This window comes from Mixophyes fleayi, chromosome 4 (assembly GCF_038048845.1).
Source record: "Mixophyes fleayi isolate aMixFle1 chromosome 4, aMixFle1.hap1, whole genome shotgun sequence".
Classification (NCBI taxonomy): domain Eukaryota; kingdom Metazoa; phylum Chordata; class Amphibia; order Anura; family Limnodynastidae; genus Mixophyes; species Mixophyes fleayi.
The window spans coordinates 90,957,184-90,979,298 of NC_134405.1; the positions used below are offsets into that span (position 1 = coordinate 90,957,184).

The following is a 22,115-nucleotide window of genomic DNA, read 5'->3' on the forward strand; positions in this document are numbered from 1 at the left end:
TATACTTCATGCATTTTAGAAAACTATGTATATATATATATATATATATATATATATATATATATATATATATATATATATATACAGTTTCTATATTTAAAACTTAAGGAGCAAGCATAGTTTTACAACCATCAACTTGTCTTGACTTTGTTTCATCAAAGGTCTAGAAAACAATCTCTGCCAAACCCGTGAAACAAAACTTTTCTTGCACACCGTCGACTTAATGTTGCCAGCAAGTAATACAGAAGATTGACATGAAGCTCAGCCAGTTAGAGAACGCCGTTCTGCTACTCTAAGGAGGCTGGTAGATTTCGCACATGCGCAGTTGAAGCGCTGTGCTGTCCGGACTGTGGTGGGAGCGGAAAGTGATACAGTATAGCAAGTGGTGTAGTGTCTATTGTGTACTCCCTGTAAGCGGATGCTGGAGCCTCCGGCCTGCAGCTAAGAAGCTGCTACCGTGTAACATGTGTCGCCGTAGTCTGTGAGGAGAGGGAGCTGATTGCTGAGGAGTCCTGCCGAGCAATGTTCTGGTCCTTGGACACACTTGTTGCTGGATAAGCAGGAGGTGAGCGGCCACAGTGCAGTGGGGGATGGTGGTCTGTGCAATGTCTACTGGGACATGGTGGAGAGGTTAAATTCTCTTTGTGGAGACAGTAATAGAATGGGGGCATTCGATATGTGACCTGGGTAGGATAGTGGAAACTTTATACTGTTCTGACATAAGGTCTTAGAGGTCAGTACTTTACGTCTACTACATCTTTCCACTATACTTAACCATTACCATGTCTGACAGTTGCAATGACATAGAGTATGCTTATTTCCCTTAGGGGCCCAACTGTTTTAAAAACTCTTTTTCTCTTGTGCTGTAAGTTGTCACTTCATGGTAGCATAAAATACTTTATTTTCTCTTAGAAAGTTGTATTTAACTTTCAAAGATCTGATGTGCCACTCCTAGTGTTACTAAAGGCATGAAATATTTTTCTACAGTCGATGATATAGTTAGTCCTACTGGATATCTAAGTATGAGTAGACATTCCGTACAGGCAGGATGCTTGGCAATGCACCTACCAAGTCCCTAAACCGCAGAGTTACACTGGTCATCTGCCAGGCCTAAGCGAAGGGAACGAAAATTGGAAAGGGAGTAGAGTTTAGACTGCGTATCCATGATCTTCACCATCACAGCTGTCAGTATGATAATAGTGACTGCTATTAATATTTTTGTTAATAAGGATGACTGATCAGTTGGGGATTTTATACTGTACAATTGATTGAGTGATAGTTTCATGCAACTGTGTGTGGGGGGTTTGCCTACATTTATTTGTGTGTCACTTTTCCTTATCATAAAGCACATTCTGCAGATTTGTACTCCTACTTCAAGCATGTTAAGGATAGTAGGTGACATGTAATAGAAAGATTCAACCCAAACAGTTGTGTAAATGAAAACCTCATGCTACTGTATATATTTGCTGCTTGTCAGTTCATAATAAAGTTGATATATCTTACTGTCATTACAATTCACTTTAAGATCCACTACAGTCCCTGGTTGAAACTCCACTGTCACCTCCGACTGTGAATGTGTTGAATTTAATTCTCTTATTCACTACATAGGTGCATTTTCTGCTTTGTCATAGTTTGTTTTAATCAGGTTAGAATCCTGCTTTTATTGGCACAGTATGCATAGGTGATACTAAGTAGCTTTTTTTTTATTTACTTTTTTAAATAAAGTTGTTTGGTTTTATTCCCTACAAGTTTCTCAAGTTAAACTTTAATTTTATATGGCAAACCTTTATACTAGAAGAGGTATTCTAGTGTTTTGCAGGAAATGTGATATAAATTGAATGGCACTTCTTTCTGGGGACAACTTTGCAGACAATGCAAAGTCTGTTTGTTGTATCTAAATTGTGAGACCTGAAAAACACTTGAAGGACTTGGCTTCAAGCTATGATTTGGGTATTAACCTTGTTATTGATGTTTGAGGAATAAAATGTCAACACACAGGATTTGACCTGTGTCTCTACGTTTACTTTTTCTGTTTGTTTTCATTCCAAATTCACTGTAATAAATGGGTCCCATATGCATTTTACTATAATGGTTTATGCCAGCAATTGCGGTTTAAGGACTAGAACATAAGGGACGTTAAAATAAACCGTTCAAAGTGTGTTTTACGTGCTTTAACAAATCTTAGCCAACACTCTGTCACCAGGGCTCCTGAAATGAATGTAAGCTAATGGACCTGTGCACACATGCTTTCTGACAAGCGATTGCTTCACATAAACTTTCACATCTGCAGCGTTAACAAATGTTTGTTTGGTACACAATCATGTATTTCTGTGGGGGATGCTTATTAAATACATAATACAATATGCTGTAGGGAAGCTTTGTGAACACAATTTAAAGGTTCTCTTAAAATGAGTACAAAATACAAGGTTTGTTTATGCTTTTTACAGGTGTTGTTTTCCAGTTCCCATATATACTACTACACTAGTTCTTATGCTGAGTCCCGCCTAATTCGCTCCTTGAATTTTCATATCCCTTTAATGTACACTGTGTACCAATTGCAGTCTTAGAACGAGGCTTTTGTGTTCTACAATTTAAGTTATTTTAAGTATCCAGCAGGCCATTCAACCAACATTAAGATTGTCTAATTTAAATTGTTGGGTTTTAATAGGTGAGTTTGTGGATCCCAGGTAGTTTTCCAAGTTGTCTGTATTATATCAGGATTTTGGCATTTGGTTGTGAAATGTGTATGTGTGACCTTAGTTTTGTTGAGTGTTTGTCATTGTTCTTTTGAGTAAATATAATGCAGTTTAGCGAAGTTTGCTATTGAATGTTCAATAACTTTGTTTGGGATTCTGCTGTTAGATCTTGTGGGCAGAATGCCCTTAGCAATGGTCATGAAATCAGTGACCTTTAAACTGTAGAGAATAATTAATCTACCCTGTGTGGTTATGCTTTCCCAGGAACTCCAAAATAGAGCTGCATTGTTACAAATCAGCCATGCTGACTTATGGTTCTTTGTTAACCCTTTCTCTGCCATGTATTGCTATTTTTTTCCCTTCTTCTGGTGACTGAAGAGTTAAAACCTTTTAAACTTGGGCTGTGCAACACCCACAGTTTCACAGCAATAAAACATGTCATGTAAATGATATAAGTATGATACTTTGCTTTAAATTTTAATATGAAAATAGCAGGTTGATGATGGACAGTTTGTCATGCTAAAGTGAGAAATGACGGTGAGCTTTGTTGCTTACCTTTCATATGTGAAGGAATAGGCAGAATGTTAAGCTAATGTGCAGGTACTGCAGAAGAGGAAATGAAACGAATATGCTGAAACCAGTGTATTAGTCTATGAGGTTAATTGTATGCTTACATTGCATTTCTGCAGCTCTGGGGTACAGTATGTAGTGTAGGATAGGGCAACTTGTGTCTCCAGGTGCTAATGTTTGGTAACACCCAAAATATTTTGCCAGCCAATTGGTGCATAAAACAGAGAAACTCGCAAAAGTAATGGAACTTTTACAGACTGGAAAGTACTTATAGAACTGTGATAAACAGGGCATACAAGAGTCATCTGGAGAATTTAAAATCCTACTGCAAATGTATATAGTTGCTGTATATGTTTTGTTTAAGTCAGACATAACATCTTTGCTCTCGTCTGGTTGAATGCTTCGTTTATGTACACAGCGTTCAATGAACTGTAGTAGACGCAATTAAACAAGAGCGTTGGTTTAAAGTGTCTTAAGGCTGAAATGATGACGGTTATCAAAACCACCAAATTGGAATGTACTTGTTATAAGTAAAAAGTCAGAATACATGTTTAGTTTACCTGTATGGCATTTTTTTTTTATTTGCTTAATTAAAGCATCCTGCAAATTCAGATTTTCTGAGATGTTTAACATTATACCCATGTTAAGGGCGAAATAGAGAGAGAGTAATGATTGCTAAGGTCAGCTCGTATGATAAGCACGGTCTTAACCTGTCAGTATACGACAGTGATGGGCAATATGTGTCTCTCGTAGTCCTTTATCTGCTGCCCTCAGCTCCTTCCTGCTTCATTGTCAGATTTGCTTGTTATAGTTTGTTTGAAATGTCTGATGATATGTTATTACATATAGGTGTCTGATCAAATGTAATGTTTTCATTTGCTAATGAGATTGAGGGTTATGTGCAGCCCCTTTTGAAGGTTAGAGGGTCATCTAATGTGGCCCCTGAAGCGTATAAGGTTGTAAATGATCTAGATTACTGTTTTCAACCTTTTCCTTATACCCTCTTTTTGGCATGCATGCAGTTATTGAAATTGTATATTTTCTATTGCATGAACAGATATTCATTTTATATAACACCTATGTTTTGTGTTATTAAAGAATGGTCAGGTCTGTCTGGTTAACTTTTGTGTTTAGTTATAGTTTGAACTTTTAAAATGTAGTGCACAGCCTTTCTGTGGTTAGGGGATGTCACAGTGATCTATTTCCAGATCTTTAGTTTAAAAAAAGGCTAATCTTGTGCTGGATAATCACCTGTTCTTTCTTTGACATCAGCTGTTCAAGAGAAGAATTGGCAAGCATAAGCAGGCCTATGTGAAAGACTAGGCATTTAGCTTTTGCAGTGTACAGAACATTTCTCCTAATACAATGTTTGCATTTTTATGCAAGAGATTAAATATATCATAAAACAATGTATGAAGAGAGATGTATCTTTTCTACTCTTTATTTAAAGAAGAAATTAAGTCCATCATCTTTTATTTAAATAAATCTCCCCACAACCCAAAAAGTAGAGGATGTGAGGGTCCCAATGTGTGTCCTCCAGCCTTCTATCTATATCCCCCACACACAGTCTTAAATAGGACTTTTTTTTACTAAATGACTATTATTATTTTATTACCATACTTCTATAAATATAGTGACAGCATCTTATGTGGAGTTTTACAGTATTGGGTTTGTATAGCAGACAAGATTGGACTAGAAGGTATAGATGGCCCTGCATGAACACACTTAGTCTAAGTGTTAAGGGGGGCACATAAAGCATCCGGTGGGGGGGGGAAGAGGTATTGTATAGGAGTAAGGGTAGATACTACTCATTTTGAATAGAGAGAGGCTTCTTTGGAGTGCTGTGGTTTCAGGAGCTTTTAAGGGGTTTGAAGAATAGCGACACATTGTTTGGCATTGTACATTGTTATGGCAGGGCTGCTAAACAGTTCACAGGTGGGAGTGCTGGGGGACTATAGTTCTTCTCAAGTGGAGCAAATCTCTTTTATTCTATTTCAATTTTCAATGGCTAAAAATGTTCAAGTTAAAAAACTGAATATCTGCAGCAAATCCTTCTGATAAGGAATATGCTGTAGGGCAGGGAGATGTTCTGGAGATGTGGAGTTGTGTAACTTAAAGGACTGCAATTAAAATGGTGAATTATTATGTTACCTTTTTTTTGTTAACCATTTAGCTGCCAGGGATCTGTTCCAAACCTGCTCCTCAGGAGGACCCACCATTTCTTTGCATTTTCACACTGTGTTGATTTTGCTAAAAGTAATATGTTTATTTTTTTTCATCTATTCATGCATTAGGGTATAGTTTACAAAGTGAAGCACATCTTTTTAATGCAAAAATATTAAATGTGTTATTATATTTATTAGACTTTTGATCTATTATATTAATGCTGTGTGTATCTGGGACTTTATCTCGCCCCTTATTTTTTGTTTACTCATTCATTTGTGTTCCTTTTTCATTTTATTTTTTGACTGCTAAAGTAAATTGTAAAGTGTTTGTAACTTAGAATACAGAAAACCAAAATGTAATTTTAGACATCTAGGCCTATGTTAAAGCATGTAAACACATCACCAGGGTTTCCTGCCTTCACCGTTCTGTGTGGGGATAGTAATCTCTGAGACTGGTTTCCCGGATGTAATTGGATGTTTGGTGACCTGATCGGTTCTTATATGTGAGCTGGGCGTCATCCAAGAACACAGTGTGAGCACCAGTCACTAGGATTTGCAGTGACAGGTTCTAAAGTGCGACAGAGACTTGGCTGTATTTTTTTATGGCGGAGGCACTCAAAAAGTCATGCATGAGTGATTAATCCCTTAGATAAGGATTGTTGCAGATGAGACTTTTAAATAAAAATAGTAGTTGCCTCATTTATATATTGCATAAGAAAGCGCTTGGGAGTATTTAAGACTACATTACTTTATTGGTTCCTTGTAATTTGTGTAATAAAAACTAATTTTAATAGCAATAATAATACATTTATTTTGGCATCTCTATAAAAGCACTATATGAATTTACTGTGCCTCCATTATCAATAAAGTTATTCTAGAAGAGCACCCCAATAGATTTCTCTTTTTTGGGACACATTACTTGTAGATAAGATGATTCTGGTGTGGACTGTACCTCCATCCTTTTTTTATTTTTATAAAAACTAATTTACTTTTTAACAGTTATTTATATAGCATTTACATATTACAAAGCGCTTTACAGAGAATATTTATTAATTCCCATCAGTTAGTATAAAAGCTGCAATCCAATGAAAACTGAAGTGTTTTTTTTTTGTTTTTTTGTTTTTTTTTAAATTAATCACTGTAGCATGCTATTGTCATCAACATTTATTTATATAGCGCCAACATATTCCATATTGCTTTACAATTGGGGACAAATACAGTAATAAACAAACTGGTTAAAACAGACAAAGAGGTAAGAGGGCAAGCTTACAATCTACACTAAAAAAAAACAACTTTGTAATTACCATTTCTTGGTTTTGTGTCTTTGGGCTGCTATTAATGATTTATACCTGTGCACAGTAACTACCATGGCCACCACAGTCACATGGCACATGATGCAGTGAGCAGAGAGGCTTTGGAATACCCCTCTGAGCTCTGTCTGCACTTTTCACTGTAAAATCCCCCCCCCCCCCCCCTTACTGTCATATGACATGTTGAGAGATGTGAATCTGTGTGTGTCTGGCAGATATACCGGTTTCCCCTGCAGGGAGATTTTGAGAAGGATCTAATGATAAATATCACTGTGTCACCAGACAGTCAGTCAAAATCCACTAGGATTTGTTTGCTTAAATGTTTTGGGTGTTGTTGTTGTAGTATTTGTTACAAAGGTACTAAAACTAGTTGTATAAGAAACATCTGCCCAGCTCTATAATGATTCAATTGGAATAAGGTTGAATGATCGTTAAAATATACCTGCAATTACTCTTGTATAAATGCTCTGAAAATCAGTGGCAGGCACAGGGAATCTGGTAGCAGTTTCTTTTAAATGCGTGTTTGGGTTTATAAATATGAGTTGAAGGTCCTTTTCCTCTCCTCTGAAGTTGAATCAAATCTGAACCATTTCCCAAAGTGGACAAATGATCTTGAACAAAACAGTAGTATTAATGCTTGACGTTTGCCAAGTTTAGTACTGAACAAAACATTTCACAGCTGATTACTTGCAGCCAGAAGAGGCACACGTTTATGTTTTGAACAGTAGTAACTATTCAGTACTGTTTACATTGCTGGATAATGTCATACTACCTGATTAGTTGTGATATAAGTTAGGTCCTTAATTTAGTTACATAGTTATATATGTGTAGACCATGTACTCTTTAAAAAAAATGCCTTTGCTGTAAAACATTAAACATTCAAGTCATACTAGTGTCCGTTTAATTCTTGTGGGCCTGTATAGTACTAATATCATTATTTCTGGGAAGTCCTGCATAACATCCATTCATTCCTTCCTTCTAAACATATGCATCTGAATAACGTTTACAATACCATCTTGGGCTCCTGTAAGTTTGATATGTGTATATAAAAGAATAACATGCAGATAGCCCCGTGCTCGCACATCTAGCAGGGCTTTTACCTATGATTTTATATCTATTTTGCCTCCACAACCTACATAACTTCCCCAATGTTTCTAAAAGGATTGTAGGGGAGCCAAGTCCTCAAAAGGTGGAGGATTCAACAGGTGTTCTTGGGGTGTAGACTTAATAGAGAGGGATACAAGTGTGGTGGTAAATGTTAATGTCTTCTTTTTTAAATACAGTATTGAGATAATTCTTATTTCATGTATTAATCACGGCAAGTGTGGCTTACTGCATTATCTAATTGCCTCACACTTGTAGGCATTAAAACTGGCAGTATGAAATACTACACATTACATAAAAATATTTGGGATACATTTTTGTGGAGGTAGTTTTTTCTTAACTTTTTGACAAACATTTAAACTCCATTAAGCTCATAACTGTAGTGGACAGGAGAGATAACAAATCCGGAAGCAGCCAGCATTGTAACTGCTAAAAGCAGTCGGAATCTGCTACGGTCCTTTTTTTGGAAGTTACGGTACGTGTGACTGCAGGGATGTCATAATAAAGGTGTAGGATACGTTGTCCCACCAGAAGACGGGGCCAGCCATTTGACTTCCTAATAATGGAGTTTACATATGGGAGTCCCTAACCACCCCCCCCCCCCCTTCAAATAAAAGCCCTGTATATCATCTATTTAGTTATGTAATGCCACTAATTCCACGCGCTGCACAGAGAACTTGTACATGTGTATACGAAGAAGTACCAAGGGCGGTGAGCATCAGTTCTTGGGTTGAGTGTAGTGCTTGATTGGAAGAGGAGTTTGAGCTGAGGTTGCATAGGTAGGATGGACAATTGGATGGCTTTTAATGTTAAGGATAGTGCTGTGAATTATATCCTTAGAGTTTGAGGGAGCCATTGCAGAGATTTGATGAGCAAGGCACCTGGGATTGTATGGTTGGTGAGGTAAATAAGTCTGACAGGTGGCATTCATAGTGAACTGTAGTGGGAACAGTCTGTGGATGGTATAATATACTAATACATAGAGAAAGACCTTGGTGACATTGTGTGCCGGAAATGGGCATATTTTGCAGAGATTGCGTAAGCGAATGCGCCAGGATTTTGTCGGTGATTAAACATGGTGATGAAACGAGAGGTTTAGGGTGCAAGCATGGGCAATGTGTGGTGATTGTGTTATGAAGGAAAATTTGGGGACATGAGAAGCATGAGATGAGAGCAATATAACCAGCTCAGTTTAATACATGGTGATGGGACATCTAAGCTGGAATGATAGATAAATTAAATTTGTGCCAGTAGTATAGTAAAGAAAACTAAAGTATTCTAGTCTACATTTGCAAGTTCCACTAGCGCTTTGTAAATGGGCTTGAGGACTAACAAACATGATCTTTGCCCTGGACAATCTAATGCCTAGAAGCAGCCCTATATGAATGGTCAAGATATTACCCCTGCTGTGCTATATGCGAAGGAAAGCGTTCATTGAAGGAGTTAAAGTTTGGCATTGTAGTAATTCCAGCATTTCTGTTCTAGAGCAGTGGGGTTTTATGTGGCTAATACAGGTTAAGAGTCCAGCAAAATATTACTGCTTACTAAGGCTGGAAGTTTTTTCATATACTTGCGACGAGAGGAAGTCTACATTTATTTTTACATTTATTTGTAAGTGCGTATTTTACTGTTCTAAAGTTAATGAATACTTTTTCCTAAAATATTTTAGCAGGACCCCTTACAAAATCACAGTTGTAATGGATGCGATCTGAAAAGCTATGTATGAATACCAGTGCGTTTTTTGTTATACATTGTTTTTAATCTCGGAACATTAAATAAAACAAAGCATATCTTTGAGATACCAGTCTGAAGGACCCCCATGACAACCAAGTGTGAGAAATGATGTTCCTGCCCTTAACACCAAACAGTAAATACGTTAATCTGTGTGTGCAAGAGCCTGGCATAGCGCCCAGTACTCGCCTTTGAATCGGAACCCTTTTGTTTACCACTGTGTTGTGGCAAAAGGATAATTGGTACTTGCCTTCTGAATTTGTATCCTGTAAATGGCTTTGTAGGGAGTAGACCTTAAAGGTTCCCTATTCATTTGGAAAGTGGTTGAAACCTGCCAGGGTGGTTTGCAGGGAGGCTCTTTAACATAGAATTTATTGCGCATATTCATTGAAGACTATTTCTTTTGCTTTGCTCTCTGCAGCAGTCAAGAGGTGAATTTAATACATTTGCTTTCTGAATATATTTTCCTTGTTTTCAAGTTGAAGCTGATTGTACACATGCCTCTGTAATCTGTAAAATAGCTGCTGCTGAATACAGTAGCTGTCACAGAAAATGTTTGGTAGAATGTGTTTAAGTGCTATCAATACTGTTCTAATAGTGCATGTTGTTTGTCGTCGGCCTCCTTGTATGTATGTATGTATGTATATTACTTGCTTTAAAAAAAAAGTGTACTTTGCTTATCTTATGCATGATGTGTTTTGTTGCTAGGTTTGTGAAGTTATGAATAAATTGTACATTTTGTCTCCTTGTAAAACACATAAACATAAAAAATAAATATTATGGTAGCGATGAGTATTGACATTGCATAAAATCTTCAATAGTATAATGTACGGAAATAAAATAATTAACAGCACTAGACTGCAGAATTGTGAGTGTATTATGGTCTAACATTATCTATAACAGGGTTCTTGGTTTTCTTTTTCTATTGGACCCATGGTTCAGTTCTTGGTTAATATATAACATTGTCTACAAATTAAAGGGCTACTAAGTCTAAAGCAGAAGTTGCCTTATGCAAAGAAGCTCTCAATAAAGTTCATATTGTATTAGCAATTGCTATGTGGAGTGCTGGTTATTCTGTCAGTCATGTCCCGCTGTGGACAGGCTACCAGCGGTGTTCTTAAATTAGATCTTGGACAGGAAGTCTGGTGTGCACAGGATCTCCCTCCACAATCACAACTTTATCTCAAATATTTTCAGTTCTGATAAGCCCCTTTTATATAGTAGAATGCAAGAGGCAGGAATTCCTAAAGTTGTAGATTTATTATTTTTTTTCTCTTGATTGTGTACTGTAATACCGCTTTCATACTGCCATCCAGGCAATATCCCGGGTAAATGAACCCGGGGAACAGAGGGGGGCAGAGGCTCCCCCGGAGTCAAAAACACGGGTCTGCCTGGGGTCTCCATGGCATCATCACAAGAGGAGCTCTGATTGGCTCCTCTTGAGATGATGTTTTTTGTTCTTGTTTTTTTTTTTTTTTTTTACTTTGTGTCTGATGAGACCCGGGTTGAAAAACTCTGGTCGCACGATTCATAGTGCAGGCTTCCCGGGGCAGACACAGCATTAACCCCAACAAAAGACGCGGGTCTGATGACCCAAGAATTAGAGCTGGGACCATTCATACTGCACCTCGACCCAGGTCGTCTGGGCTTGCCCCGGCAAAATCCCGGGTTTTTGATGCAGTATGAATGGGGGTATATGTTGACCACTTCTCAGAGAGTGATAAAGCATGCTTGTTACTATTAAAGTGCGTCCATAATGTCAACATTATCTAAAATAATTTCAGAATTGCTTACACGTCTGTTAATTTTTGTTTTGCTACCCATTCTTGGTTGTCTTGCGAAGGGGAGCTTATTAGTAACCTGGATAGTGTGCAGTTGTGATCTTCATCAGTTTTATAGAAACTTAGTCAGAACTTGTCTCATGTGAAAACTTACTTAAATGCTCTCAGAATCTTAAATTGTCAATTATCCTTGTGTGTCCAAATGCTGAAAATATGCAGCAAATGCTGAAATGATCATGACGCATAGAAGGAAGTCACCAAATTGTTTATAGAAAATAGGCAGGTGTGTTTTTTTTTTTTTTTTTTTAAATTACTATAATTATTGCAATTATTCATAAAGCATCCAATCTTTAACAGAATGTTCTAAAAAGAATCTAGGCCTGTTATATGTGTGTGTGTGTATGTATATTTATTTGTTTTATATTATAAATATATTTCGGGCAAGTTGCCTAAAGAAGGGTGATTAATACTGGACAGTATCTATTCACTAATATTTAGTCCCATCACATTGTGTGTACACGGAAAGCAAACCCACCCACCCCTTCCTTTATATTCAGGCAGCTGCTTGAAATGTAATGGAGACACGTTCGGCTGGTCGTGTCTCTCCTCTTACAGTGTAACAAAATAGCCTATGGGTTTTCTTTTCCTGATAATGTCAGTTTTAGAATAAATAAAAATAATTATTTTATGGAAGCTTTCTTTTTTTTTTTTTTTCTTCCATTTATTGGGAATGTTTAACTAGACTCTCTCTTTATGGGCTGGTTTAGAAATGATTGGGCCTAACCACACTAGCAGATTTTATCTCTAAAAGTGACCGTGCAAATACCATGAGTGTCTAATGTGGTTGCCCTTTGTACAACACGATTCTACCGTCTAACTGATGGGAGAAGTGCATGTGTTTTCATACATCTGTTTTCATACTTTGAGCAATGAAGAGTGATCCTGGTTTCTAGGTACTTTTTATAGTTTTGTATGCTGCTCATTCTCCTGGATTGAATATTTCGGGGCTTGATCAGAGGAGCAGATCTCTAGTCAGTTGTGTGAGAAAGTAGTATATGTATATGTGTGTATGTGTGTGTATATATATATATATATATATATATATATATATATATATATATATATATATATATATATATATATATATATATATATATATATATATATATATATATATATATTTCTTTTTAGAAATATACAAAACTGGATCTAGTGTTCAACTACTACTGTCATCAGGCATCTTTCATTGCTGATCTACACATATTATACAAAGCAATGTTCTTCCCAGAGAGTTCTGCCAGCCGGGTGGCATTAAGAAGCAGTCTGGTTGGGGCATTTGTAATACTTTGCAATAATATTGAAAAATGTGATGGGTTATTGTCCACACCTGCCAGGAGTGGTCAGTGGTCTAACACACACTGCTGGCTGTTGTGCTCACATTGTGCCTGTTCTAATAGGAGAAACAATGGTTTATCCTATTATAATAGGACTATGTTGGGCTCCAAGAGCCGGGTGGCAAGTAAAAACAGCCATGTATAACACTCAGGAAATAGGTGGTGGGGAGAACACTGCAAAGACTTTGGATTCTGATTTGAGATCAATCTCTAGTTTAATTGTCCTAATTGGCAATGTACAATAGATGCTAACTCATTAGGATCATCATTACATGATAATGACTCATTGTCCTCCAGCATAGCTAAATTTGTCCCGTTATGTAAAGGTTAAATTGTCTGCCTCTTTAGCATTCCTTTTTTTTGTTTTCTTTTACAAGATTATATTTTATCTCTGTCATTTTGGCAGGCAATCACTTTTGAATTTATACATTGCCCAGTTATTTTAGGAATCCAGCGGACAGCAGGATTAACTTCTCCAAAAATATTGGTACTTCCAGTCTTTATGGACCTTAAATGAGATTAGGAGCAAATTACAGCTAAAGATGACAATTGCATCATTAATGAAATATGTAATTTACCTGATGTCTGAACAGTTTTTGGAAACCATTCAATATAGAATGTGGCTCTGTAATTGTACATTTAGTAAAGTCTTCATGTAAAATATACGAAAATTGTAATCGCAAGGTACAACATTGTATGTGTAGAATAACCTGACCTTTGGAATTGTGAACAAATGTGTGTATCATGCCAGCATTCTCTGTCACATGAACTAAATAGCAGTGCCAGGAAATTCTAGTTCTTGTTTGAGTTCCTTGCTAATGTAGTATTCTGTAGTAATGTATTTTTCTTTCATTTTAGGTATTTAAATATTTAAGAACTTTCCTTCCTGTGATACCACCAGGGAAGAGGTAAGCTATATCCTTGGTACAGTACTTCATGTTTTATACCATTCTAATTTTAGATTGATATGAAAAAAACAAAACAAATTGAAACATTTTGTTCTTGGTGAGATGATGAGCTTTAGAATAGCAAAACGGTGCGTCCTGTGAGGTCATTGTTTAATAATACATACAATGTGTCTACACTTTTAGAAGGCACATAGAATTGATGGTGCTTAACCATTGTTAAGGATACAGGAGTCTCTAAACAAGAGAAAGGAATGTTGTGTTGGCATATTCTAGTAACGTTGGTGAACGTTCTTGTCCGGTGACACAATGATCATCCCAGTCTCCTCCAATGGCGACTGTTTAAGAGCCTGTTCGTACCTTTGATGTGTGTATGCAGGAAAGCTGAAAGAGAACCAAATGCAAAAATTAAAGCCAACACATGGTACCGTTCCACTTTCATATCCAGATGTCTGTGTGTTCTTCACCCTGCACTTTTTTCTTACAAAGGGAATATATGGAACGTTGGATGTCTGTTAGAAAAACGTCTTAAAAAACATCTGTGTTAGCAGGTTATAAGGCCATTTGGTCTGAAATAATTGGTTGTAATGACTGCTAAGTGACTGACAACGTGAGCCATTTTAATTAAAGCCATTTTTGTTGTATTTCAAGGCACGTGTGACTGCTGATTGACCTCGCTGTTGTAGTTATGATGAATGTGGAGTCTGTATTCTATCACTCCTTTTTAATACATGTCAATGCTTCGTCTTCTAATCTGATTGATTCAATGGTTTCATTATGGATATTCTCTTTAAAATAAGAATCGGGTGCAATTGCTAAATATTTAGTTAACTTTTCTTGAAAAAGGTCAACTTGGCTCATAGATTTCTTTGTGTGGCTCCTAAATTCTACATTATTTTAGTTTAAATAGCCCTGAAAGCAGGATGTAAAATCACTCTTTGCGGGAGTTCTTTGGTTGAAGTCACAGCAGGGTTTTTGGTAATCTGAGGAATAAGGCTAGGTACACACTACAGGTTTTTCACCCGATGATTGTGCCAATCACACGGTAAATGACTGTTGGGTCCGATATCACATTAGTGTTTACGCTCTCACGATCATGTTTTATTGTATCAAAGCACATCCTATCGTTTCATTTGATTTTGTAAGTGGACTAAATATCTCTGTAGTGTATATACACTAACGACCAGCAGTGCAGGCAGATCTCCATAGAGATTACAGAGACGCAATCTTTTCAGCAGATGGTTATGACAGATGAAGAGCGCAGATCTCAAGATAAATTGTGTAAGTGTGTACGTATGAATCGGCACGCTGATCAGGGCTTTTAGTCGTTGGGAAAATAGTTAACGATATCGCATCAGGAAAATTTTTCTGTAGTGTTTACCTAGTTTAATAAAATATCAAAAGCGAGGACCGAGGAGTTGTTAGTGAACATTGTTGACAGAACCTTGCTGTTCATCATTGTACACCCATTTCTATCACTGTTCTCTGCAGTGATTTATTGCTTTCACTGTATGCCCAGTTTGGTCTGTAAAGCGTTTCTATGGTTCCTGAATATGTATGTTGTATGACAATGTTTAGAACCCCTGACACACAGGATATTTTGTAGTTGACAAAATCGGTATCTATAATTTGTATATAACAGCAAAAAAGTAGATTGCATGGTCCATGAAAATCACATTCATATTATAGCTATGGCCTTGTGAATAGTAGGGTTAGAATATTTAATCTGTGGCGGAGAAAAAAAGATTGCTTTTATCCATCGTGCTTTCTGTTGAAGTGAAGGTAGAAAGGGTGTGTCTGTGCATGCTAATAAATAGGAGCAGTAAAAGGTAAAGTTGCATATAATAAGAATTTAACTGTAAAGGAGTTCTCTGAACTTTTCATTCCTAATGGTTTAACTTCATATCTCAGTGCAAGTTGTGAAACCATGGCTGAATGTCATTTATTGATTCAACTTATCAGCGCTGTCGCTAAAGATCACATGAGCAATATAGTATAAGTTTATAATAGACTAATCCCCACATTAAATCCTGATGCTGTATGTAAAACACCCAATAATGATTTGTCTAGTTTATTTTCTGTTACAAAATGTAAAGAAGTTTGGTAATGATATTTCTGTTCCGTCTCTCAGGAAAGTGCCATCTTTTTTTGTAAACCTTTAGAATGCTGAAATGCTCGCTCTGTCCCTCTCCATCTCTCGCGATCACACACGCATGAATGGTGGAAAGATAAGTGGTTAGCCTAATTTAAAGTACTTATATTATTACATTAAAAAAATGTAATTTTCATTGTAGCAGATCGACTTTAAAAAATAAAGCATCATTGTCTTTTTGTGTCCGTCTGTGCTAAAGTTGGGAGATCTGTCACTAGCACATTTACTAAGTAACGTCACCTTTCCTTCCTTTCCCATTCTCTTACTTGAGATTGACACATCTAAGCATAGCTGCAAATTATTTTATTCAACAGCTTAATGATACAGCAATTAATATATGAAAATGTCCAGACCTTGGAAATAGGTTCTTGAGATGAATAACTTGATTAATGTAGCTGCTGCTTCCAAATATTGTCCAGACCTGCGCTGCTTTACTGTACGGAAGCAGTTCTTGCCAAAAACTGAACAATGAAACAGACTGGGCTGGCACTGGCTGCCGTCTTTCTGATGTCCTGTTTATTTGAAGGAAACTGCCTCAGTACTTCCACAAGGTCCTATAAATACTCAGTCAGGGGTTAACAATGTACTCACACCTCTGTCACACTACATAAAGAGGCAGTCATCCCTTACTGTGTTTTATCTGTCTGCAGGTGGTTGTTCTGTGTCACCAGAAGCCCATGTCATGCTCTAAAACTCAGCGTGTGGGGAAGTGACTCTCCGTGCATTGCTGATCCCTATAGTAAAGTTTGGGCAGGGGTCCAACAGAGTGAGGGTCTTTGGTACAAGTGGGGTTCAGAGGGGTTGACCTGGCATTGCTGGGCCTCGTAGCGCCTGTGCCATATGCACTCCCTTAATTTATGCCACTACTGTTCACATGACTTACATGTAATTGCAATTTTCCAGAAGTCCCTTCACCTTTTGGAGAAACCTATATTTTTCCCAAGATGTATTGCCTGAAATGTTCTCTATCACTACTTGTTATAGTGCTTTGTGTAATATAGATCTTATTAGCTAAACACTGATTATCACATTAGAGTCATTTATGAGGCTTTAGTTGGTGCTGGGACTAGCGCCTCTTTCTGTGCATTGGAATGGCAGATAATCCAGAGGCAATTAAACACAAAATCACATTGACATTAACTGTAGTTCTGATCTGGTCTGTGTTCAATTTCTTTTAGCAGAGGCTAAGTTCTGGGGTGCCTGGTAGATCCTGCCACGTTACTGCAATGACCTTTAGTTTATGCTCCCTTTAACTGTAATTCTGTAAGCTTTTTCAAAATGTCAAATAGAGCTGGCTGACGTAAAGTGTATTTTTTTAATGCCTTAGCTTTATTTGCTTTTGTGTGTAGCTTTGACCGTACACAGATTATATCCTGACCATTGTGCTTGTGAAATTGGAAATCCTTTGAATAAATGGGAAGATATATAAGCAAAATACCACAAGTAACTGCTCTGTAAGTTGTAGGTAGGTGCCATTGTCCTTACAATAACATTCAAAGTGTGAGTAAAGCCACTATTAGAAATTCATAAATCTTAGAGGCTGTGATTAATATACATGAAACAACTAGCACGCTAATACTTGTAGCTCAGTTGACTTGCTTTCTTAGCTTTTTGACCTGTATGTGATTTCGTCAATGCACTGTCCTAAATATGTGGGATGAGCTTTAGTTATCTGTACTGGAGTTGGTTGGTGATACTTTACATTGTTTTTCACCTCCATGGTGATCGGAAATCTTCATTTGTGGGCTTTACTGTTTCTTTATGCATATATGTGTGAAAGAAGCTAACCTACAAGTATCTATATATAACAGTTCTTTGTTGCAGTGGAACATTAAGGCACTTTAATTCTGTCGCTGCTTAATTGTTACATTTGGGGACTTCTCTTTTTTTTAAACTCTTTATTTGTTACAAGAGGAAACAGCATAGAAAAGAGCAAACAACAAGTAAAAACCAACTGTTTTAAGACAACAAGATGTCTCCTCTTATTTTAAATTTTTATAGTAGAAGGAAGGGGTAGGAAAGAGACCGGAAACAAAACGGGTTAAGGAGGGGAAACGGGGGGGGGGGGAGGGCTGTGAAGGACAGGCACGTATATCACCATACCTATTACAAAGGAGGTTGTAAGTAACATATTTACAGAATAACGACCTATAAAATAAATAGGAAAATAAAAAGTAGACGGCAAGATATATGGATCTCTTACCCATGGCGCACGACGACCAACCTGGAGGATCCGGAGACGGCCCAGAGTTTATGTACCATTAGAGGACGAGAGAGCCAAAGGGGGTAAACAGCTACGGCTTTGCTGGAGATACCACGGGGCCCAAACCTTGTCAAAGTTGTAGGATTTATCGTGAAGGTAGCATGTAATACTCTCCATGCTTGCAATATCATCATCATCATCATCATCATTTATTTATATATGCCAGATGTAGTTCCGTAAGGACTGCACAGAGGGAGGGTTGGGATCTTTCCAGTGTTTAGCTATTAGGGATTTGGCAGCAGCTAGTATGTGGGATATCAGCTTGTTGGAAGGGGCGGTCTCATCAGGGATAGGGCGAGAGAGAAGGAATGACCAGGGATCCCTAGTGATCTGTTGTTCAGATACGGAATTAATAAGTGCAAGGACCATGTTCCAATAAGGGATTATACGGGGACAGGTCCACCATATATGAAGCATCGTGCCTCTCTGGCCACATTCCTGCCAACAGCTCGGAGTAGCAGTGGTAAACATTCTAGACAACCTATCTGGGGTATAGTACCACCTATAGTACAGCTTGTATGCAGTTTCTTTAATAAGTGTGGATATTGAGCTCTTGGCAATCCCCTCTCTGACCTCCTCCCAACAAGACTCATCCGGAGGAGGTCCCAGATCCCTCTCCCATTCACGTTCATGGCGTCCTGGAGTGTGAAAGGATATATCCATTAGCCAGTTATAAATCCTCGACACCATCCCTTTGGTGAGTGGGGAATGCAAACACATGTACTCAAAGGGAGTGAGGGGCCTAAGAGTGTCAGAGGTGGGCAAGGACATAGCGAAGTGTCGAACCTGGAAGTACTCAAAGAAAAGCGGGCGAAAAGATTCAAACTTATGCTGAAGATCTGAGATAGAGGCCCAAGTTCCGTTAACCACCAGGTCTGAGACCACATGTATCTCTGCACATTTAAATTGCTGTGACTGGCCACCTGGGGGGAAATGCGGGTTGCTCCAGCGGGGAGTTAGAGGTGAAATAAGGGAGGACAGTTTGTGCTTGAGCCGGGACGAGTCCCATAGGGACAAACAAAATTTGAGCGATTGGAGTAAGGAGGCCCCCTGTGGTCTGTCCAGTCTGGAGAGGCCCCATAGGGATGACAAGGAAGGGACTCCCACAAAGTGGGTTTCCAAGTCCACCCATGCTACAGTCCGGTAAGGGACATAAGTAACTGCAACCTGGGTCAGATGGGCCGCCAAGTAATAGTGTTTAACAACTGGGAAAGCCTCTTCCTCCCCGGGCCCTGGGCTGTTTAAGTACTGCTACTGAGACTCTTGGGGGCTTGCCACGCCAGACAAATTTGAGGAAAGAAGAATGTAAGTCCCGAAACACAGGGTCCGGCACCTTCACCGGTAGAGTCTGGAAGAGGTAAAGAAGTTTGGGGATCAGATTCATCTTAACAGCAATGATCCTCACCAGCCACGATATAATATAGCTCCTCCATACTTCTAGGTCTTTTTTTATTTTAATGAGAAGGGGAGGAAAATTCTCTCTATATAATCGGTCATAGAAGAGGTGATATAGACCCCAAGATACTTAATCTTGTTCGCCTGCCAGCACAAAGCAAAATTAGCCTGTAGGGTGGCACGGAGGGGAGGGGGAGCGTGCAGGAGCATGGCCTCTGATTTAGCAAAATTAATTTTATAGCCTGAGAGAAGACCATATTCATCGATGAGCCTGTATAGGGCGGGTAAAGAGTCTTGGGGGTTCGTGAGAGAGAGCAGTATATCATCCGCAAAAAGAGAGACCTTGAATTCCCGGGGTCCCACCTCCACACCCGTTATCAAAGCCGACTGCCTAATCATTGCTGCCAAGGGCTCTATAACCAATGCAAAAATTAAAGGAGATAGGGGGAATCCCTGTCTCGTCCCATTGGAAAGGGAGAGCGGATCAGAAAGCGAGCCATTAACCAATACCCTAGAGGTGGGAGAATTGTAAAGAGCAGAAACTCCCGTCAGGAATTCAGCCGAGAAGCCATACGTCTTCAGAGCGTGAAACATGAAGTCCCACGAAATCCGATCGAATGCCTTCTCGGCGTCCAAAGAGAGCATCAGGGCTGGGAGACGTCTCTGATTAATTATTTGAATTACCCTATTTGCTGGCATATAAGACTACTTTTTTGCCCTGAAAAACATGCCTCCAAGTGGGGGTCCAGTATCGTGCGGTATCCAATGCGGCCGCGGCGGGTCATCAGCGTGGCTGCGGCGAGCATTAGCAGTGATACAGGGGTGCCAGCCTTTTTGGCGTGACCAGCCCGTTCTGCTGACAGGGAGGGCAGACGGAGCAGGGACCAATCCAATCAGGCTTTGTATACAGCCAACAGCCAACCACAGTACTGCACCATTGTACAGCACAATACAGCATAGAAAATGTCCAGCAGTCAAAACCCTATCATGGCACCAGCAAAAAGAAAGAAATATGATGCAAGTTTTAAACTTAAAGTTGTAAACTTTGCCATGGAACATAATAATTGTGCTGCTGCAAGACAATATTGAGTAACAGAAAAGATGGTTTGGGACTGGAAATCAAATGAAAAAGCATTAAAGATTATGCCAAGGGGTAAGTGTGCACTTGCTCTCTCCCTCTATTTGTTATCTTCCTTCTATCATTGACTAGTGAATTACGTTTAATAAACTTGCACTGTTTTATGTTTACTGTACATGTTTGATAACATACAGCCTTGTGACAGTTTTCCTGCATGTCATAGGCATTCGAATATAAATTAACATGTTGAAATCAAATCTGATGTTCTTTTACGTTTTATTTGGTGTGTGAAAGGTGTGCGGAAGAGGGGGTAGTCTTATACGGCGAGTATATAACAAACTCTATATTTTGAGTGGAAATGTTGGGGGTCGTCTTATACACCGGCAAATACGGTATATCTATTGCCCGACGGGTATTATCTCTGGCTTGACGACCTGGGATAAAGCCCACCTGATCATAATGGCTCAGATCCGGAAGGACTGTATTGAAACGAGTGGCTAATAATTTTGCATAAATCTTAACATCTACATTAAGGAGGGACATAGGACGGTAGCTTGCACAGTCACTAGGGTCCTTCCCCTCCTTGTGTATAACTACTATACGTGCTTCCAACATTGATTTAGGGAATGGAGCTCCTTGCAAGACAGCATTGAACAGGGTGCGGAGGTGGGGGACCAGGGTCTGGGAAAATGTTTTATAATAGGCTGCAGTGAAGCCATCTGGGCCCGGGGCCTTAGAGGCCTTTTGTGCTTTAATAACATCCAGTATTTCCTCTGACGAGATTTCTTCATTTAATTGTTGGGCCGAATCGCGGGAGAGAGTGGGGAGGTTTGCTTGTTTTAGAAAAGCTTTTATGATTTCAGCTGGGGGAGTATTTCCAGGATTTGAGCTATCTAAATTATATAAGGCAGAGTAAAACTTCTGAAACTCAAGTCCTATTTGATCAGGGCTGTGTATGGGGGAGCCCGAGGCCGATTTCAGGGTCATAACATTATTTTGGGAAGTTTGAGCCCTCAAACGGGTGGCCAAGATCCTCTCTGCTTTGTCTCCCTTCTCGTAAAACGTTTGCTTCAGCCGTTTCAGGGCCGCGGCTGTGGATTCAGAGAGGAGAAGATTCAAATCAGACCGTACTTTTAAAAGTTTGTTCAAAGTAGCTTCATCTGGGGAGAGTTTATGTTGTCGCTCCAGAGTCTGAAGTTGGATAGCTAATGAGGTACGGTTATGAATTGTCAATTTCCTACGGCGTGAAGCCATGCTAATCAAATGACCCCGTATCACCGCCTTATGGGCTTCCCAGAGGGTCGCGGGGGGCATGTCTGGAAGGTCATTTAGAAGAAAATATTCATCTAAAAGATTCCGCAAATCAAGGGTGAGCTGTGTGGGTCATGCAGGATGGTGTCGTTGAGGCGCCACGTAGCAGGGCGGGGGCGGGAAACTATATCAGCGAGATCAGCAGATATGGGGCAGTGGTCAGACAAGACCATTGGATGGATGCGAGCTGCCTGAAGTTTTAGGGATAGATCGCGGCTGAAGAGGATCATGTCTATTCGCGAATAAGATCCATGAACCGA

At 38.9% G+C, this 22,115-nt stretch overlaps 1 protein-coding gene across 17 annotated transcripts in view; it reads left to right on the forward strand.

The window, feature by feature from the left end:
- The first annotated feature begins 341 nt into the window (after nucleotides 1-341).
- The window catches only part of AKAP13 (A-kinase anchoring protein 13), a 169,821-nt gene continuing 148,047 nt past the window's right edge, over nucleotides 342-22,115 (forward strand). For all 17 annotated transcript variants that reach the window (XM_075207724.1, XM_075207729.1, XM_075207725.1 and 14 more), the window contains exons 1-2: nucleotides 342-565; nucleotides 13,610-13,659. The gene's annotated coding sequence lies outside the window, so the exon portion shown is untranslated. The remainder of the gene's footprint in view (nucleotides 566-13,609; nucleotides 13,660-22,115) is intronic.